The 20131-nt window shown below is 30.3% G+C and overlaps 4 long non-coding RNA genes across 8 annotated transcripts; 2 read left to right on the plus strand and 2 right to left on the minus strand.

Annotated features, from left to right (window-relative positions):
* Positions 1 to 3491: 3491 nt before the first annotated feature.
* On the minus strand, positions 3492 to 14369 carry LOC116414597 (uncharacterized). 4 transcript variants are annotated; one of them, XR_015292222.1, is made up of 7 exons: positions 13527 to 14369; positions 12186 to 12328; positions 10724 to 11159; positions 8990 to 9088; positions 8409 to 8526; positions 5218 to 5462; positions 3492 to 3658 (listed from the first exon to the last, which is right to left on the minus strand). It is a non-coding gene; the product is annotated as an uncharacterized LOC116414597 (long non-coding RNA). The 4 variants fall into 4 exon arrangements; XR_015292221.1 differs by lacking the exons at positions 3492 to 3658; positions 13527 to 14369 and adding an exon at positions 3731 to 5062 and having other exon boundaries at positions 10672 to 11159; positions 12186 to 12324; XR_015292223.1 differs by lacking the exons at positions 3492 to 3658; positions 12186 to 12328; positions 13527 to 14369 and adding an exon at positions 3731 to 5062 and having other exon boundaries at positions 8437 to 8526.
* Positions 4306 to 5792, plus strand: LOC105735772 (uncharacterized). The gene is made up of 3 exons (XR_001112266.3): positions 4306 to 4486; positions 4904 to 4984; positions 5238 to 5792. It is a non-coding gene; the product is annotated as an uncharacterized LOC105735772 (long non-coding RNA).
* On the plus strand, positions 12832 to 14608 carry LOC147657492 (uncharacterized). The gene is made up of 2 exons (XR_015292227.1): positions 12832 to 13150; positions 14357 to 14608. It is a non-coding gene; the product is annotated as an uncharacterized LOC147657492 (long non-coding RNA).
* Positions 14609 to 15709: 1101 nt separating this feature from the next.
* LOC105735770 (uncharacterized) lies at positions 15710 to 20026 on the minus strand. 2 transcript variants are annotated; one of them, XR_015292225.1, is made up of 3 exons: positions 19612 to 20026; positions 18240 to 18415; positions 15710 to 17831 (listed from the first exon to the last, which is right to left on the minus strand). It is a non-coding gene; the product is annotated as an uncharacterized LOC105735770 (long non-coding RNA). The 2 variants fall into 2 exon arrangements; XR_015292226.1 differs by lacking the exon at positions 19612 to 20026 and adding an exon at positions 18490 to 19074.
* Positions 20027 to 20131: the final 105 nt, after the last annotated feature.

The raw sequence follows: 20131 nt of genomic DNA on the forward strand, positions 1-20131 counted from the left end.
ACAAAATCCCGTTGACGATCTCATCGACGACAAAGATGACGGTGATGATGATGAAGACAACAAGGACAGCGATGAACGGCCGCTGTCTTTTTCCTTCGCGAGAAATGGCCTCGGTTTAACTCTATCACACGTCCACCTTCGTACGAATCACCACGTTCGATGGCTATGTACGCGCGCCTGTCTCTGCACGACTCCTCACACTGTCTGCCTATTTGGTTGAGCGCGTGTGAGTGCGCGCGCGCATACTTACGACCGACCGACCGAGCGAGCGAAAGAGCGGGCAGAACGAAGCTCGAAGCCTTCACTCGAAAAACGGGAACACACGGAGTGTAGTGCGCGCTTAAGCAAAGACCACGTATAGCCAATCGTTTGCTCTCACTGTATACTGACTGTAGTGAAACGGCCGACCGACTGAGGGCAGCGCCTTCGCTGCCTTCTGCTCGTCCCCTTTTCCTCTTACCTCTCGGGACACTGCACCACCACTAAAGCGCCCGACCCTATCTCCCCTCTACATAGATCCGCTCCCACTCATTCCCTCTCTCTCTTTCTCTCTCCTTCTAGCCTTCTATATATCTCTCTTTTATTTCTGATCTATTTTTCCTAATACGTAAAACGAAGAAATGGAAGTAATATGAAATGCATTTTATTATATATAATATTTCATTGTTGTGAAATTCGTTTGTCGTTTTGACGACAAACTGTATTATTTCTCGTGCGACCCCTCTTCGTAGACTCTCACGAGCAGCGGACGCGCTCGATACCTCCTCGTGAAGGCGCGCACCGTTCGCTCGATCGCGCTGGGTCGTCCGACTGGAAATCGATGCTAAAGCCGGGGTAGAGGCGCGCCAGTGGTGCCGTACCACGGCTGGCACACACTGTGTGCTCTAACACAACTTCGATACCGTAGTGTGTGCATTTTACGTGATCACACCGTCACACTCTATACTGAGCAAGGTTAAATAGTGTGGGTTGACGGTATGTGTACACAGGGCGGAGTTTGTGTGCAACGCGTCACGGCTACGGATATACATGTGCGCCAGAAGTGGCTCGAATACGCACAAAAGGGCATATGCGGTAAGAAGACTCTTGCAACCCTTGTGAGATATGAACATTTTGAAAAAGTCTACATGCTTTGAACTCCTAAAAGAACGATGATTGGACGATTGTAAAGTGTAGAGGGGGATAAACGTGTTTTTTTATGCTTGTGGAGGAAGATCACGAGACGAATGCCGGAGCTGTTGCGAAACGAGCGATTTCACAATTTTGTAAATGCGACGACATGCGCTGTACTTCCATGCTTACGAGCTTAAATGATCGTTTCGAATCGGCGGCGAATTGAAATTTAATTAAAAAGACTATATGAATTAGCATTTTTTTTACAATAATATATTATTATAATAATAATTTTTAGTGTTTTTTATATCAAGTAAAGTTCATAAAATTTATTATAAATTTTTGAATTATTGAAATAACTGTTGTTCTCGCAATCTGTTAATTTTGCATTTCTTCTTTTTTGCTATTGTCCGTGACTGTTGTACAAAATTATAAACAGAAAAATTTATGCTTCTTTCTTCAAAACTTTTTTTGCTACTTATATACATCTAATATATCGCGTATAAGGGTTTGTTTCTGCTATACGTGTGCATATATGTACATAGACGTAAGAGAACGGACGTTCTTTGTAATCTAATATACCCTTACACCGTCGTATATCCATGCTATGCTATGCGATAGTGTGTTGCCGTGTAATCATTCGCAAGTAAGTGTTAGTCAACGATACTGGTGTATTCGTGTATACTCTATATCGTCGGGAGATCTCGCTTCGCTGCCAGTCCATGAGTACCATAGCGAACGGCTCACTACCAATGTCAGCATTACTACTACCGATATACCGTATAGCTGTATAGTCAGTCAAGTGTACTGGTGGAAAGTGCCGAGCGAGCGCTTGCGCTTCGGTAACTTTCCATTGTCGTTGTTTCTGCACGGCAAGAACGAAGAAACTTACAGAGAATCTTTCGAAACTAGGAAATTACAAGCTGCTATCCTAACCTCAAAACATCTAAGAAACATACCATTTGAACAATTAAATTTTTCTCGATGATATTCTTTTTATTTTAGAATATATTTTCAAAATATAACGTTGAACAAAATAATTCAAATTTCAAGATTCATTATTTCTATTCAAAATTATATTATTATATCTTTATTTCAGAATATAACAATAAAAATTATTATTACTTTTAAAATTTTCTTTGTTTTTTTGCCATTTTCAACGAGAATTGTAAAGATTATAAAAATTAGAGTTTCGTTTTTACAAAATTTTGTAATTTTTGAAATTTAAGAGATTAACAACAGCCAAAAAATTGAAAACTTCGGTAAGTAGATGCACATAAACAATAGTTAAATATTGAATGCGGAAGATTATAAAGTTTAATTTATTTTTAATATTTGATTTTTTGCTTATTAAAATTATTATTAAGCACATTGTTTCAAATCCTGTAATGATAAACTATCCACAAATTAATTTAATAAAATAAAATAATTTTAATATTCTATATAAAATTCAAAAAAATTTATGTGAGAATGCAATGAAACAAATTTTAATATTTTAAAATAAAAAATGTTTAATTTAAAAAATTGTGCTTTTCAATAAGATTTTCAATAAGAAATTTTAAAATATTTTTTGTTGTTATTATTATTAAAATATGTTAAAATTAAATTAGAAAACTGATTGTTTCTATCCTTCTATCTCTAATCGTACTTTGTATGCGAAAATTTACTGTTTACATGATTTTAAATACCCATGGGACGAGGAGAATCTCGTAATTAATACGCGGGGGAATATTCGGTGGTGAGAAACGACCGATTATTGGAACTCAACCCCGTAGGCCTAGAATGAGTTGTGGGTAATGTTACGGGGGGACAGATCGAGGAGAGAAAGGCCGGTTTTCTTCTGAAGCGCGTTTTAGCAAGCAACAGAACCAGGCAGTCGGCCATAAGCCCCGCATCATGGCCGTCGACTCACCGTTATGTGCCGAGCATCGGTGAAGCCCTCGTGCCCCCTATACAAAAGAGAGAGGCCCGACCCCCTCTGTCCCTCGGGCGCTTGAAATTCAACCCCGGCACTGTCGGTCGGTGCAGGGTTGCCAGATCATATTGCGAACGCGACGTTGCAGCGCGCCGTTATCGATGCTTACCGCACACCCGGACAATCACCTAACCTCAAATTCAGCTGTAGAACGAGTGTAGCTCACTTCTGTTATCAACAACGTCAAGCTTCAGAATACTTCTAAATTGAATAAGTGGTTTTCAAAAGCACGGCGAACTATATATTTCTGAATATATTTTCTTTTCGTTATTTGTTTGTTATTTGTTTTTTATTTGATCGAATATTCGTGATTTACTAATAGCTATTCGTATTATTAAAATATTTTGTATTATGGAGTGTGTGGAAGTATTAAAAAAAAATGAATAAAATAAAATGAAAACTATTTCATAATAGAATTATAGTATATTTAAAGTTATATCAAGACTCTATTGCGAATGCATTATTACAGAACATATGTTTCATAGATTCTACGCCTTCCGTTGACACTTCTAAAAAGCGACCCGCTAATTATTTGTCGTCAGCAACAGGTCATACTCCCTTTTCTTCTGTCTATCCGGAAGTCAGTGTACATATAGAATAATAATATGGTATCTTATAGAATAATAAATAACATCATGCATATATATTGCATATTATATTTTTATTTTTCATAGAGAATTTTTTTTTCCTCAAATTGTATTATTTAGTGATTAAATATATTAGTTTTATATATGAATTATTGAAAAAAATAATAGTAATTTGCGATTATTAAATATTTATCAAAATATAATATAAATATAAAATGGTTTTTACACGATATTTAAAAATTCCATGATATATTTAAGCCTTTGTAAAATAGAAACAGAATTTTTATCCGACAATCATGACTGACATGAAATTGTGACTAACAAAAGAGAACAATGGAAAAATGATCGGAAGGTGTAGTCATAACTGCATAGTACCGTGTTACGGCTCAAAATACGCTTCGTATACGAACTGACTATTGCTTCGTTCGATACGAACACGTGTTCTCGATGCGGCTACTATACGATATTGTCGCAAAATGACATGTGGGCCACGGTGCGGCAGAATGTGCGCGGACGAAGCATAAGGTCTGACAGTCGAGGGACGGGCACGGAGCTCCGCTTTATCGTGAGCCAATCCGAGAGCTCTGACCTTGAGTAACTCTAGAGAGAGAGATATATTTAGCTGTGAGCAGTTCGAGGTGCTGCTAGCTAGCTCTCCCTTACACTCTAAAGTCTCTCTTTAGAGTAGATATTCGCAGCAGTGGATTATAACGAGGGAGTTTCGTCAAGGGAAACTCCAGACACAGAATTGTCCTTCCATATCTTTTTGATAGATTAGAATAGATTCAAAATTGTTACAATTACGAAGAAAGTAAGATATTAAAAGTAAAAAGTTTAAAAAAATTGATTTTTTTCTTGTGTTTTATTCGAAGTTTACGAAATTTTTAAAAAATGATTGAAATAAATAATGTCAAATTGTTACATGATATTAAAATTTTTAATTCGTTCTCCTAAAATGATATTTATCGACTTTGATGTTAAATAAAAAAAAACATATTACAATTTTTAATAAAAAATTTTTCTTCCTATCAACAAAGCAGTTCAAAATTCCTGTAAAAATTTAAAATTCTTTCGAGATAACTTTTTTCTACGAGTTACGACAAACATAGATTATTTTCTAAATCTATTTTTTTTTTTTTTTTTTGATTTCTTATATAAATGTTTGCCAATGTTTGATTTTTATAATATTAAGAATTTTCATTTTAAAATAATTTTAAGTATTTTCTAGTCTCCGTAGGCTATTATTACAGGACTATCTACTTATTAACAAGGATGTTGCGCGTGAGCAACTTTAAGAAGGGCGATGAAAGTAGGTCTCTGCAATAATGTTCACCATTTTTTCAAATTCCATTTTCTGTTATATCTTTGATATAATATATTGATTCATCTAAAATATAATTTGCAATTATTCTAATGATTTTTTTTATTTTATTTTATATATTCAAATTAATATAATATAATAAAAACTAGAATATGAAATTAAAAATTCTCCGAAAGACACGTGGATTTTAAAATAGTTTCAAATAATATATTGATTATTACCGATGTTTTGTCGTTTTCAGGGACATTTGATTATTTTGGAATGCTGTATCGTGAACAGCTAGGTGATGATGATGAGTTTAAAACCAGTTCTCCTTGGATGCTTTGAGGGGCCAAGAGTTTCATGAGATATTCAGGATTACTCGCCCCCGTTTCCGTGAATCTTTGAAGCGTTATGAGACAATTAGGCACTTCCAAATTATAACTTACTTCCGACAACTATCTTCGTTGTTTATCTATGAACTTTCCTGCAATTTGGAATCAATTACATGTAAAAAAAAATCATAAACAGTATATGATATATTATTTCTTATAAGAAAACCATAAAATATAATTTTTTTATATAATGTAAAATAAAAGTCAAACTATTGAATGAATTACTTCATAGTACAATTTGTTCAATAGTTCCGTAATATCATCTTGTGAATTACATCTATTTGACATCAAAGTATAAATTGAATTGGGAAAATGAAGGATGGATGAACATTGTATTGACTTACAAATTCCATTATATCCATATATAACATCAATTTCATTATACAATTTAAAATGAATACTGTTTGATACCGACATAATAAATGTGATATCTCATTGCATTCATACCTGTTTACACTGAACAAAATACATTTATCAGTTAGTGATACTGCTATACTTTAGATAGCTTGATTTGCTATCTAAATCTTACAAATTTCTTTCAGAATTTTACTTGTAACGGTAACAAACAATTTAAAGAACAATCATCTTTAAAGAGACCGTGTACAACATATACTTACGAATAAAATAAAAATATGTATAATCCATCCTTTATTTTCTTCCAATTCCTGGAATTAAACGAGATACGTAACATCAAGCGATCGTGGTATTTTCAAAAAATCACGTATGTACACACTTTCTGATTCCAATGCAGATATCGGCTCGTGACATTCGAAAATCCGGCACACAGAGCAACAAGTCCTTCGGTGCAAGATCGATCCATCCGATCGATCAGAGTGGCGCGTGGCAATGCCACTTCGAATTTCCACGAGATCTATTTACACGGAACACCAATAGTTCGATGCGCAACAGGCGAACCGAGATTTCACTCTCTTACAAGAGAGTACGACACATATATACATATATACACACACACATATGTATATACACATATATAACGAGAGAAAGAGAAAGAGAGAAAGGGGGTAGGAGTCAGGGAGCGAGAGAACAGGTTGGAAAAAGAAGTGAGACGGAAGAAACGAGAGTGATAGGGGCGAGAAGAGAGTGAGATAGAATGCTCCAGGAATGCTAGAATGAGATGAGATACACAACACAGGAGAGATTGAGGAAGAGGGAGAATTACAAGAGAGCAAGAACAGGAGATCGACAAGAGAGAGGGATAAAGAGGATATGGGACCGAAGAGGAGGCAGAGTGAAAAAGATAGAGAGTGAGAAAGGCTACAAGTCTGTGCGGTATTCCTTTCAGTGTGATTGTCATTCATGCATTGTGAATCAGGGACTTTATTTTTAGAAGCGACTGAATGAAAGTGGAGTACCCCGTAGTAGTAGTATAATGTCAATGGTAGGAGGAAGAAGTGGTGAAGGAGGAGGAGGAGGAAGAGGAGGAGGAGGAGGAGGTGGTGGAAGAGGTGGAGAAGGAGGAGGAGGAGGAGGAACGACGAAGAGGAGGAGAATGAGGAAGAGAAGTACGCGATAGAGGGAAGGGGTGCAAGAGAAAGAAAGACAGCCCATCGACGAGAAAGAGGGCGAGGGAGAGAATGAGGAAGACGTTCCACCGATCTGCGAGTAAATCGTACTACGTCCTCACACGTGCTTGCTCTCCCTCCTCCGTCACCCTTTTCCCCCTTTTCGCCACTACCACTACGATCACCACCACCCTCAGTCAACGACACAAACTGCGGGACACGCGAACGCAGAAAGCACACGCACGTGCCCACTCGGACGCGGATGTCGTTTACCTATACCCCTATGAATCGTGACGGAGAATCGGTAGAGATGGAGAGTGGCGAGATAGAACATCGAAAGGTATGTACGGTTGCTGGAAAGAATCCAGAAGAGATTATAAAGTCAGCTGATTGATTAATGTTGATACATTTACATCATGATTACTTAAACAAGAATTTTCTAATCTCTCTAGCAGATTTATAAAGAATGCAAAGCTCTGATATTCTTTAATGATATGATTTTTTTTTTAATAATAGTAATATTGCGTGAGATCTTTGGATGACCTTTTATTAGGAAAACAAATGAATTCCACATTGCAATATCCAATTATAATTGAAAATTTCACCTTCAATTTACTATTTTGCTATAAGAATCCTATTCTTTTATACTATTTATCAGTAAATTCCTCTAAAACTGTAGAAACTATGCACTAGAACGTGAAATCTCTCTAGTTTGCAATAGAATTGATTCAACATATTCTGGAATTTCTAACAGTATCACGACATATGAAAAACGCCTAACACATAACAGGGTTAAATTTCCAGATCAATCCATCCTATCGATCATAAAACAAAATAAAACCGTCCTTCCGTAATGTATCATTCACTGCGATATATCTCAATGAAAGCTTTCGAAAATTGGGTCTCGCAAGGAGATTCAGAAGATAAAGAGGCAGACAGACGAAATAACTGACGAGGTCACGGCTGACGAAAGTGAGACAAGGAAAGAGAGTGCCCGCACATACACACATACATATATACAGCGACGGCGTGCGTAAGCAACGATCCAATAAATAGTAGGATCATTGACACCGTCCGCGTGGCTGGGCTTCAACCGACGCGTCGGTTGTACTACGATGTTTACAGTTTAATTCGAGATACTCGAAATGTCACGTGCGCACGTTAGGCGTACTATTCACGATAAACGTGAGTCTTTCCGCCCGGAGGAGAGGGAACGAGAGCGGGTGTTGAGGGGATAGAAGGGGCAGATGATTTGACAAATTGCTCGTGAAATGAGTCACTGAGAACGCCTTGCGTTCATTCCCTCGTGTATTCTCTTTCGGACGTTTCTCTTCTCTCTCGTAGCTCGTAGTCGTGATACATACATACGTGTGTATATATAATATACTCAAGGTCCACCAACTACATACAACGTTCCCGTTATCTGAATTGGATTATCAAACTGCGTGCAGCCTTGACCCAGGACAAACTCTTATCTCGTATGTATGTAAACAGAACGGCATGCATTCGATTTACGTCATATATCCTGTACAGTGCCTCGAACCTGGACTGTATTGCAATGCGTCTGCACGTGATGGGATTCGATGATGTTCTTCCACTCTGTTTCGATGTCACTTGTTTCTCCAAAGAATTTCTAAATGAATAAAATATTCGTGGATTAACAGGAATACGTTTCAATATGGAATATATTTTCAGAAATTTGTTGAAAGTGATAGAAAAAAGTAAGAATGTTATATCTTCTTTTTAATCTTTACTTAATATTTTCCCTATTTTTATTACGAAAAATTTAATACAAATCTTGATTTTCTGAATTATATTTGATAAATTGAATTAAGATATATTTAAGGTATAGGAATAGATTATAGTGAAATCTTTGATTCAATAAAAAAAAAATTAAATAAAAATTGAATAAATTTTCGTTAAATTTAAATGATCTTTCTTTCTTAAAAAAAAAAAAAAAATAACAGTAATAAATGCAACCTGTTTCAAGCAAAGTGTGAATGAACTAGGGTTAGTTATCGGTATGCATGTAGATAAGAGTTTTCATGAATGGACGCTTATTTTTTTTTTCCTTGCCGTAATGCCATCGTGCTTACGTGAATGGATGCGATGTTAATTGTCCATACACTTTCACGAGATGAAACTCGATTGATCCCAACATGAATAGGTGAATATTGAATAGCATGTTAGAAAAACTAAAAAAGAAAAAGAAAAAAGCTTAAAAATATTAAGGTTAAAATATTAAACTAAAGTAAATTAAAAAGTAATTTAAAAATTTATAAAAAATAAAATTTAATAATAATTTAAATATAATGATTTATAGAGTTAGAAATTAAATAATTAAATAAATATTATTATTAGATATTCCAATTTAAAAATTGGAAAAAAAAGTTCAAAAAATAAAAAATAAAATATTATAAAATATTTGTAACATTATTTTCATGATTGTTTAATAGTTGCTATAATCATTATAATTATTATCTAATCGTTTATCCTCTTCTTAAACAATCATGCAATGTTATTTAATTCTGTTCAAAGCTTTTTCAAAATCTGAAAACATATTAAATATTGATTCTCATTTATAATATAATAGCTATATATACTTTTTTAGAAATTTTTCTAGAGTAAAGATCGAAAACATTTGTGAAATCTGAGCATAATATACACAATGTAACAGTGATCAAACATTTGTTTCGTATAAAATAATTTAATTTTTATAATGGTAGAAAAAAATGATTTTAGATTCATGATGATTCATCTGACTAATATATATATATTTTTTATATTCAATGCATTTGTTTATGTAAATAAAATATAAAATTAGAAAAATTTTTAATCTTTAATATGCTTATTCATGTAATAATATTCCAATGCAGCGATATCAGTAAATATAAAAATTTTGAGATCAATGTAATATAGGTATTTATTGATATCGAAATTGAAAAGTTCAATTATAACTTGTTGATTTAATGATTAATGATACATAATGTAAAAATATACTACAATCTAAACGCAGTGTGGATGAATGTCTGAATCATTGGCTAGAACTTGTTAAGCAAGATTGCAAGATAGTCAAGAAGCGATGTTTGCTCAGAAGAGAGACTGAAATTGAGATGAGCATAAGATCAAGTTGCATATCTCGTATTCCGGATTCTGATTTCTCTACAATCGAACAAGTAAGATTTCAAATAAAATCTCATTGACCACGAGGCGAAATGTTATCTTTTATATACTAGAATTACGCATTTGGAAGAAGTTGGGCTGTAGCGATGATAAGATAACATGTTCTCGATTGGTTCGCTAATACATATTCCATAATATGTTTCCAACACCTAAAAGTATTTAATAATATTCATTTTAAAGATAGAAATAATTATTTATTTTTCTTAATAATAAATGATCAATTTTAAAAACAATTTATATTCATGAATATATTTTTGATTATCTATTTAAAAAAGTGATTGTTTTATCAGCAAATTTACTATCATTGAATATAGCAATGAATATAAATGATTTGAATTTCAAAATATATTTATCTTTATTTAAATTACTTTTAATTTCAATGTCAATCTTTTTTCATCTGTAACTTTTATACATAGTATTAATTTAATCTTCTATATTTTTAATGTTACATTATTTTAATATTTTATTAATATTTTATTTATTTTATTATTTTTAATTATTATTTATTATCAAATACTATATTGTTTTTAATAATAATAAAATTCAATAACAATGAACAGAGTGAATACTTATTAATTAACACTCTATTAATTACCAGCAATGATATAAATTACCAGTGCAAATAATTACTAAATGTGATCTTCTACCTCTATGCACTTTCTTATTTTGTCCACGCTTGAAACACGATCGTTCAATTTCAATACCAATCTTAACAACGTATTAAAAGCTGGACATCAACTGCGTTATCCGCAGGCGCGTGGAGATGAATTGATTTTTAAAATCGGCTCGTTCGACATCTCGACGACTCGTCCGTGAAGATATTGCCTTCATGCTGATCACGAGTCACCAATAACATTCGTCAGCGATAAATCGACGTTGTGCAACCATATCGTTCCATGCATCATGAAAACAAATCGCTGACGTTTGACACTGAACTCTTTCGACGACATGTGTCGATGTATGTACTATTATCGTGTGTCCTGATGACAGATTCCTTTGTGATGAACGCCTTCGATTCGCATGTTGCCCAGATAGCCGAAATGAAATTAACCCCTTGAGGGATGCGGTATTCGGTGCAGCCGCCTGAAAGAATTCACCATGAAAAGGGGGTTGAGTAAATAAAGTTAAGTGCAACAAAGGAAACATACGAGGAGATTCGTGAGTATGGAAGTTCTATTAAAAATTTTAATTGCATAATAGTGTATTTTCTTTCAAGATTCATAATACCGTTCATGAAAATAGGAAGAAGCTATTATCGCTTAAGATTTCTTATGTTGTATTTGATGCTAATTAATATTCAAGTTAATATTGAAAATTAAAATGTAATTTTAAGATATTTTCTTGTATAGTATTTTCTTGTATACTTGTATTCGATGTATACTTTTCGATCAATAAAAAATATGCATTTCCAATAATTAAATAGTTTAGTTTCAAAAGAAAGTCTTAATTATATATATTTTATGCAGGCAATTGTAATTACGGACTTTTTATTTAATACATAATTCTTACACGTCAATTGACGTCATTTTACGCAATGATGGATGTGAATCATTATCGATTCACACATGCTATAGGTTATTTCAATTATATCACTATTTGAGTTTCATTCACAAATTTCTCAACAAATATATTTTTCCATTTTCAAGAAAGAAATTATATAAGTATGTTTTAAAGTAATTGAAAATTTATGATAGAAACTATATACATATACCAATTATAGATAATTACATAGATAATTTTCTGTCATATTTTAAAAGCTTCATTTAACTTTCTAAATGCAATAACAAGAGAGTAATAAAAAATATATATTATATAATTAAATCCATGCAATAATATTAATATAATATAATCTTTACAATTAAAAGGAAATTAAATGCAATATTGATATATTGATCGTCAAATTTAAAAATAAAAAGAGTCAGGATCAAAATATAAAAATTTGGTATTATGAAGCAGTTAATATGATGATAAAGTTGAATAAAATTCTATAAAAAAAATTAACATGATAATTGAGCTGAATAAATGAATTCAAATCATTTCTTTTTACGTGCAAATTATAAACTTTATCGTATCTGATTGATCTATAGCTATAGATTGGCCGAATACTACCTTCGATACTGTCAATCTCGGTCGGTAATTACGAAAGTCAATTTCGCAGGTTCACTCTTCTCTTATCTACCCGACCTCTCCGAGTGGAAGTCAAGTATATTATCTCTCCTTATTGTTGCGTTTTGCTGCAGCATTGAAGACAACTAAAGGATTACATTTCGCATGATAATTCAAAACGAAATGCATTTAAGAAAATAATCTGTAGCAATTGTAATCACATGTAAGAAATATTTAAAGAATATAAAAATATTAAGATATATGAAAATATATTCTACTTATAACATACATACAATACAAAATATTATGCACAATATATATAAATTAAATAATAGTAATTATTAAAAAAAGATTTAGCATAGAATATTTAATTTCTATATTACAACGAAACTTTATCTTGAAATAACAAAAATTTTACATCAATGCGCATGCGCATTAAAACGAAACTAATAGTTTTTTAAATATTTATTAATATATATAAGATTTTATATTTAATTTTCTCTTTTAATCGATTTTTTAATAATCTATAGTTATTTCTATAAAATTATTTTTAAAATATATAAAAATACTAAGTAAAATAAGTCTGATAACTTTTTGTGATCGTAAATGTTTCACCGTTTTACTGTTCCTTCGTAGACTATAGTTTCATAGTTCTGTGCCAACGCAGCACACGTAAGTAAGTACGTACTTACGTACATACGTATCAGTGGATATACTAAGATCAGACTATGGATTATAATCTCGCTCTCTCTACAAGGATGCCATGCTCCGCGGTTTGCGCTAATGAACCAGCAAGCCTTTATGATGGTTTTATTCTCTTACGTCACCAGATTCATCGGTACGGCCTCGGTTCGCACGTAACGCCGGACCTCTAGCGGCTTGTTCTGGAAGCAGGCCAGCTAGGACGCGCCAAGCTAACGAGTTTTTTTCCGGTGATAAAGGCTGACGTAAAAGTTACCCGGAAAATGGTAGGAAAATCATCGCATTCTATAGCAGAAGCTCTCTTTAAACATTTAAAACCTCTGCACTTTGAACTTTACCGCTTGCTTTCTTGAACGCTTTTCTTAGGAATATGTTATGCAATATATAACCAAACTATAAGAGGAATAATATTTTTCTCTTAAATTCTTTTAAAAATATATAATTTTATTGTACATTAAAAAATATAAAAAAAGACCAATTAATAAAAAATAGAAAATGATTTATATAATATATTTGAACTAATTTAAAGAATTGATCAATTTTTTTCTTAAATTCAAAATCATTAAATTTTATTATAATCAATCTTACTAATAAATATAATATAAAATATTTATAAATATGATTGCAGCAATACTATCTTACCTGTTCAGCGAGAATTGCATAAAGTTCTTTAGGGTTTCCCGTATCCTTTTTGCACCTGCCGGATCCGTTCTGGCTCCGCAGGTGCTTAGGAAAGTGCAGGACGTGATCACTCACACTCTTATGTTCGCAAAGGCTGTTCCTTCTCTACACTTAAATATTATCTTCTTATTACTTATATGTCTATATGAAGCACACCTGTCGTTTTTACTTCTTTTATTTTTATACAAAATAAAGTTTTATGGAAAACTTTTAGTTTTTCTAAATTTATATATTTTCAAAATTTCCTACTAACGTATTTATTATCAAATCACAGAACGATTAGAATAAAAAAATTCTTGAATTTTTTTTTAGTTTCTCGAAGATAACCTAACTCTTCTTTCACGAAAATGAAATGGAAATTCGTTAATTATATTTCAAAGTTTTTAAATTAGTGCTTAATTTAAAAATTATTCTTTATATTATTTAATAACAAAATTTATAGTTTCCTACAAGTATAAAATAAAAGATAACCTAATTTAGATTTAAAACTATTTTTTCATGAATCGAATATATCAATGTGATTGGAACTTTATTTTAATCGTAACTATTTTGAATTTTTCTTGAAATATATAATAATTTTTTATAACCTTTCTGTATTATAATCACATTGAAAAATCGTATTTATTCTTTTGTAAAATTAGATATACTATACTAAATATAAATGTACCAGCTCGTTAAATACATTTTTGACAGCAAAAAGACAACATTCAAATTGAAGGTAGAAATTATCGATGCGTAACTAACTTCCGAACTTCCCTCCAATAACAAAAACACCTGTTACTCTGTTACAGAGCCCGCAAACACGAGATATTCTATTCATTTTCATATGGGATCTAAGTTATTCATCGTCTATTATAATATACAGTTTTCTACATTACCGGAAATATTAACTTGCAAAGATGGCAGCACTTACCAAAAGTCGAATTTCTACAATAAATGATCGATAATTAAACTTCTACTTTTTAATTGATATAAATTTTATTGTTTTATGTCATTAAATTTTATTTGTAAGTTGGAATTGTTAAAATAAATTATTAAAGTAATATTTTCATATATCTCTATATAAAATTTTAATAGACTATTAAAAAATAGAACATATAAATATATATATTTATTATTATTTACTATATATATATTATATGTTACATATTTTATAATGATAAAATTATATTTTACTTAGTATAAAAATATAAAATAATTGAAAAAATATAAAATACATTTTTTATCCGATTCTAAATTTGTTGACCTTTAATATTTTTTGTTATTTAATTGATGTTATTTAATTGAACAATCAATTTTCTAATTTGAAATAGTGTAATTATAAATATAAATAATTGATGACTTGATATTTAAAATGATGAATATTGATAATTACGAAACGATAACAATATTTACCAATAGAACGTTCGATGGACAATGTAACATGTAGTGTATGTCAGATGATGGTGCGTCAGAGGATGACGTCAGCTATGATCTTGACGCGGATTTACAGTATCATTTTCATCGATTGGATTTGAACTTTTCTTTCTTTTTCTTCCTTTTTTTTTACTCTCTCTCTATCTCTGACGTATACTCAATGCTTTCATACTTTCGTCTTATATATAATAAATATTGATTGATTCATTTGAATACATTTAAAAAGTTATTTTTTCAATCCATTAACGTGCGCGACTATTTTTAATTTCAATTTTATTTTTGATTGAAATTCAATGTTCCATTAGTTTAAATTTAATATTTTTTTATACTGATGGTTTGTTATAAAATAAAAATTATATTATTCTAATTTAATTTTAATTAATAAATATAAATAATATATATAATATAAATAATAAAATATAATATTAGAAAAAATACAAATTTACACTTAGTGATTTTATTGTCATTTTCAACCTTTTTTTTTAAAGAATAGCTAAAAGGACAGGACCTCCAATATTAAAAACACGACGAACATACAAATGCCTTATTATGTCTGGTTAGCGTTCACAGTTAAACTATTGAATATGTGACTGGATTCCATTTCAGAATTTCGTAAACTTTTTTAAGAAATTTAATAATTGAAATTTTTATAATATTTTTTCATAGTATTCTATTATAAAATACTCAATATTATAATATAAATAAAATATTTAAATTATTTAGATGCATTTTGTATTAATATTTATATATTAATTGTGTTAATATAAAATACAATTTTAAAAGTTCTTCATCATGTACAATAATATAAAATAAAATACATATGCCTTCTTACTTTCATAGCTAGTAATCGATCAAAAATGCTAAATCATTGACAGTGCGCTCAAATATCTCGTAGAAAATTCAGTGTACACTTTATTCTAATATTTTCATTATGAAAATATTTTTTCATCAACATGCCGCTGATCAGAAAGCGCGTTCACCTCGTGAACGAGGATGCAAAATGAACCAATGTAAATTTAGAACCGCCTTCTTTCTTCGTTTCGTAATAGGTTAAAAGATGAAACGTTTCACCGTGAATAAACTACTAACGTTTTTTCCCCATTTTCTCTTATTTAAAAAGATAGAAAATCCACAAAATTTAATAAATTTTTTTAACACGATCTATAAAATAAATAAAAACTTATCAATTTTTTAAATTTTTCTCAAATAAATTCAATGAAGAATAAATTTGATCTCAAGATCAAGGCAATCATAGTATTGCTCTAATATAAAAAAATCCGAATTGCTTGACGAGTCGGTTGAAATCACACGACTGGACCTCGGAGACCTGGACGTCGAGGCTGAAAACCTTGGAGCTCAGGGCCATTGTCGGGTGGGGCCTTTACCTCTCTTCCCTTTCCCTTTGATAGGTACAGGAGCCTTTCATCTCCTGGAACATGCCGGAGAGAAGAACTTCTGTGTGCACGAGAGCCTATGTCTTCAACATTGTTAAAGGGGGATACGAACACCAGGAAGATGAGCTATGGTAGCGTCGTCTTCAGACAAGAACCGAAATTGCATTTTCACTAAGGCTCGTCCTCAAATATGAACAAACCCTTTCTTATTTTTCATTTTTTCCACTTATTTTTTATCTCTTTTTACGTTTCTTATTTCATTTCGTTTCTTTACTCGCCTTTTTTTACCATGCTTGTCCTTAATCTTGTTTTCGAAGAGTCCTTTTCTTCTCCTAATCCTTTCGTTCTCTTGTTTGCGGCTTGTATTCTTCGAGAAACAGCTAGGATCATGCGAATGATTTCGAGTCCAAGGTTAATTCGACAATTTAAAGAATTATCATTCTTTTTATGAGAATGAAATATTAAAAATCATCAATCTTAAATATATTTGTAAATATAATTAAAATATTTACTATATATATTTTTTAATTTATTAATTAATAGGATCTTTAATATAAATTAAATTTATTTAACTGCACAATTTTGCAATTAATTGATAAATTATTCTTTAATAACTTTGCTTATTTAATATATCAATCTTTATAAGATAATATGATGATTATGATAATGAAAATAATAAATACATTTGTTAAAATTAACAAAATAATTCTTTAAAATCACAGAAAACCTTAATAAAAGTCTGAATATTATTTAAATTCCATTAAATAATAATTGGATTTTAACGTATTAACGTATTAAATTTATATTTTTTGCATTAGAAATCTTTTCCATATAGAATTTTTTTTATTTCTTGATTCTATTCTTGATTCAATGTGAAATTTTTTATTATAAAAGATTATTTTAAATTCACATCATGTGTAATTTGTGACCTGTAAAGATTAATTGAAAATTTGACAATTTAATCATCTAAAAACTTATTATGCAATTAGTTTCATACAAATTATAAACTAAATTTCAAATATAATAAATTATTAGAATAATAATAAAATTAATTTTAAAATTATAATAAAATTGATCTTACATCAATTTTCCTTATACATGTTATTTGATGTATAATTTTTTTAACTTTCCTTACTTTGTTTTACAAAAGAACTTATTATTATAAAGAAACAAGCAAAACGAAATCATGTTCGCTATTGGAAATAAAGGCTAGGACTAGTTTGATTAAATGGCGTGCGAATGTCTTGGAAACTTTCATTGAATGTGGGCGGAAGCATGCATTTGTGATGCCCGTAAATCTTGAACAGGAAGCGAACGCGCGCGTATTCATGAATTTGCCACTGCCTTTCCATAAAAATTCTGATCACGATGCTACAGCCCATTTTGTCCAAAATTGAATAAATATAATCTTATATTACTCATTTTCATCCCTCAAATATAAAATTTTCCTTTGCACCTGCAATTTTTTTTAATTCCAATTAAATACTAATTTATTTTAAATTATAAAAATAATTTTCAGAGAACAGTTTAGCGAGGTATTAACTTTTCATTCTCTTTATTTCATTAAGTTACACACAAAATAATTCTTTAAAATTAATTAATTTTGATCAATGAATTTTGAAAATATATTTTCAATATATGATATATCTTTTTATTGCACTAAAAAAAAAAATTAATTTTTAATATCTATTTTCTATGTTATAATCTATTTCTCAATTATTTTTTAAATTATTAATATCAATGTCAATATACGTAAGTTATTGTCCTATCATTATTAACCGTTAGCAATTCTCTTTATTTTTTTAATGAAAAATGTATGATCGATGAGGCGTATTATTTAAAACAAAATTAATGGAAATATTACCATCAAGATCCCTCGACGTGTAAATTGCACTTGGTAGCTACGTTTAATTGGAAGACCGTTTGCAAGATGGTACAATCCGGCCTCGCTTTCATCGTTGCAGTCGCACAAAGGTAATTCAATTTCCGCGCTAACGCGCACAACCATGTATATCGTTGCGCATGAGTGTGATTACTTTCCTAAAAACATCAGTCCTTACAAACAACTAAGCAATAACCTAAATAAACAAATATATTCGCATGACGAGTCTTACATAAGAGTTTGGTATACAGTAACGAGTCGACATTATTCGCGTGACAAACTGCTCTTGACAAAAATTTACTAGAAAAATTATAGGAAATTTTGATTTGATTATATGTATTAGCTATGATCGTTTTGAGAAAAAAATATATATGTATTTTTATTGCTTTTTATTTATAAATTGCAATCGAAAATTGAATTGAATTATTGAATTTTTTTAAATGATATGAATTTTGAAAATGATTTTGTTCATAATTTTTAAGTTGAAATTTTGCTTTTTTCTAAATGATTGTTTTCAAATTTTTATTGAAAAATAAATGAGTAATAAGATCTTCATAATACTTTTTTAACATCGTTAATAAAGTAAGCTTTATTAAACCACTTAATGGTATCTATATATAACGAAGAATTATTGATTAGTATAGTTAAACAAATTTTTCTTTGCATTAATCACTTCTACTCCAATAAACAATCAAACTGAATCAAATATCTTCATAACTATATTTTTTATTTTTTTTTTTACATGTTTTCAAAACAAATTTGCACTCGACAGAGATAATAATAATTGGATGCATTGATCCGTTGCTTAGTTGAATGTATACAGATAAAGTGAAAACGTAATGAGATATATCTTATATATTTTATAAATCGAATAGTAATATGTGAATTTTGTCAAAATATACAATTATTTTCTATATAATGTAATCTATAATTTTTAGGTTATTTCTTTTAAGTACTGTATTGTTTGTAACAATAACGAAATTTTTTAGTACTGATCTGCTTTTATTATTATTTATATTTAATTTATCTGTTTGACAATAATGATTATGATACAAAATGTTTATTCATTATACAATCAATATTTTTAATTATTTCTAATAAAAATTTTTATGCAAAAATTAAACTATGTTAATAAATATATTACATTCACAAAATTTTCATATATCAAACTATTTGAACATAAAATCAATTTCTATTTTTTTGCTTACAAAATTACATTTGTGATAATAGTTACAATAATCGAATGCGAAAAATACGGTTTTTATTAGTAATTATTAGATGTTTGATATCCATTATTCAATCGCAATTTACTCTACTGAGCAGGAAATAACAGAAAATGGAAAATGCGCAGTACCTTATTATTCACCTTCATTTCTGTTTCTTCTATAATATTTATGAAAATTTATACTATTTGTAAAAAATCTTTTATAATATTAAAAAAGAATATAATCCAATATTTAAACGTTAAGAAATACGTCAAATTTATCGCCATTTCAATTTTAATTATTCATTTTTATTTAATCGTAAAATAAAAATACACACATATATAACGTTTAATTTAATTTAATTTTAAATAAAAATTAAAAGAATAAAAATATATTCATTAAAAAATTGAAATGGTACATAAATGCAAATATCTTTGCAAGTCACAACATGGATATGCATTCTGACGATCTCATAAAGTATAAAATGGTGGTGGAGCAGTCGACGCAGCATTCTTAAAACACGCATGCGCGCGCCTGCGCCACAGAAAAGTAGTACGCTGGACTTTTCATTTCACGGAATCGTGCACGTCTTTCCATGGCATACAAAATTTTGCAACGAATGTGAACAGATCGTTTAACTCGAATTTCAAAGTCATAATTATTCACTTG

The sequence above is a fragment of the Apis florea genome, unplaced genomic scaffold (genome assembly GCF_048593485.1).
Source record: "Apis florea isolate Af1SG1 unplaced genomic scaffold, ASM4859348v1 contig_3081_pilon, whole genome shotgun sequence".
Lineage (NCBI taxonomy): Eukaryota > Metazoa > Arthropoda > Insecta > Hymenoptera > Apidae > Apis > Apis florea.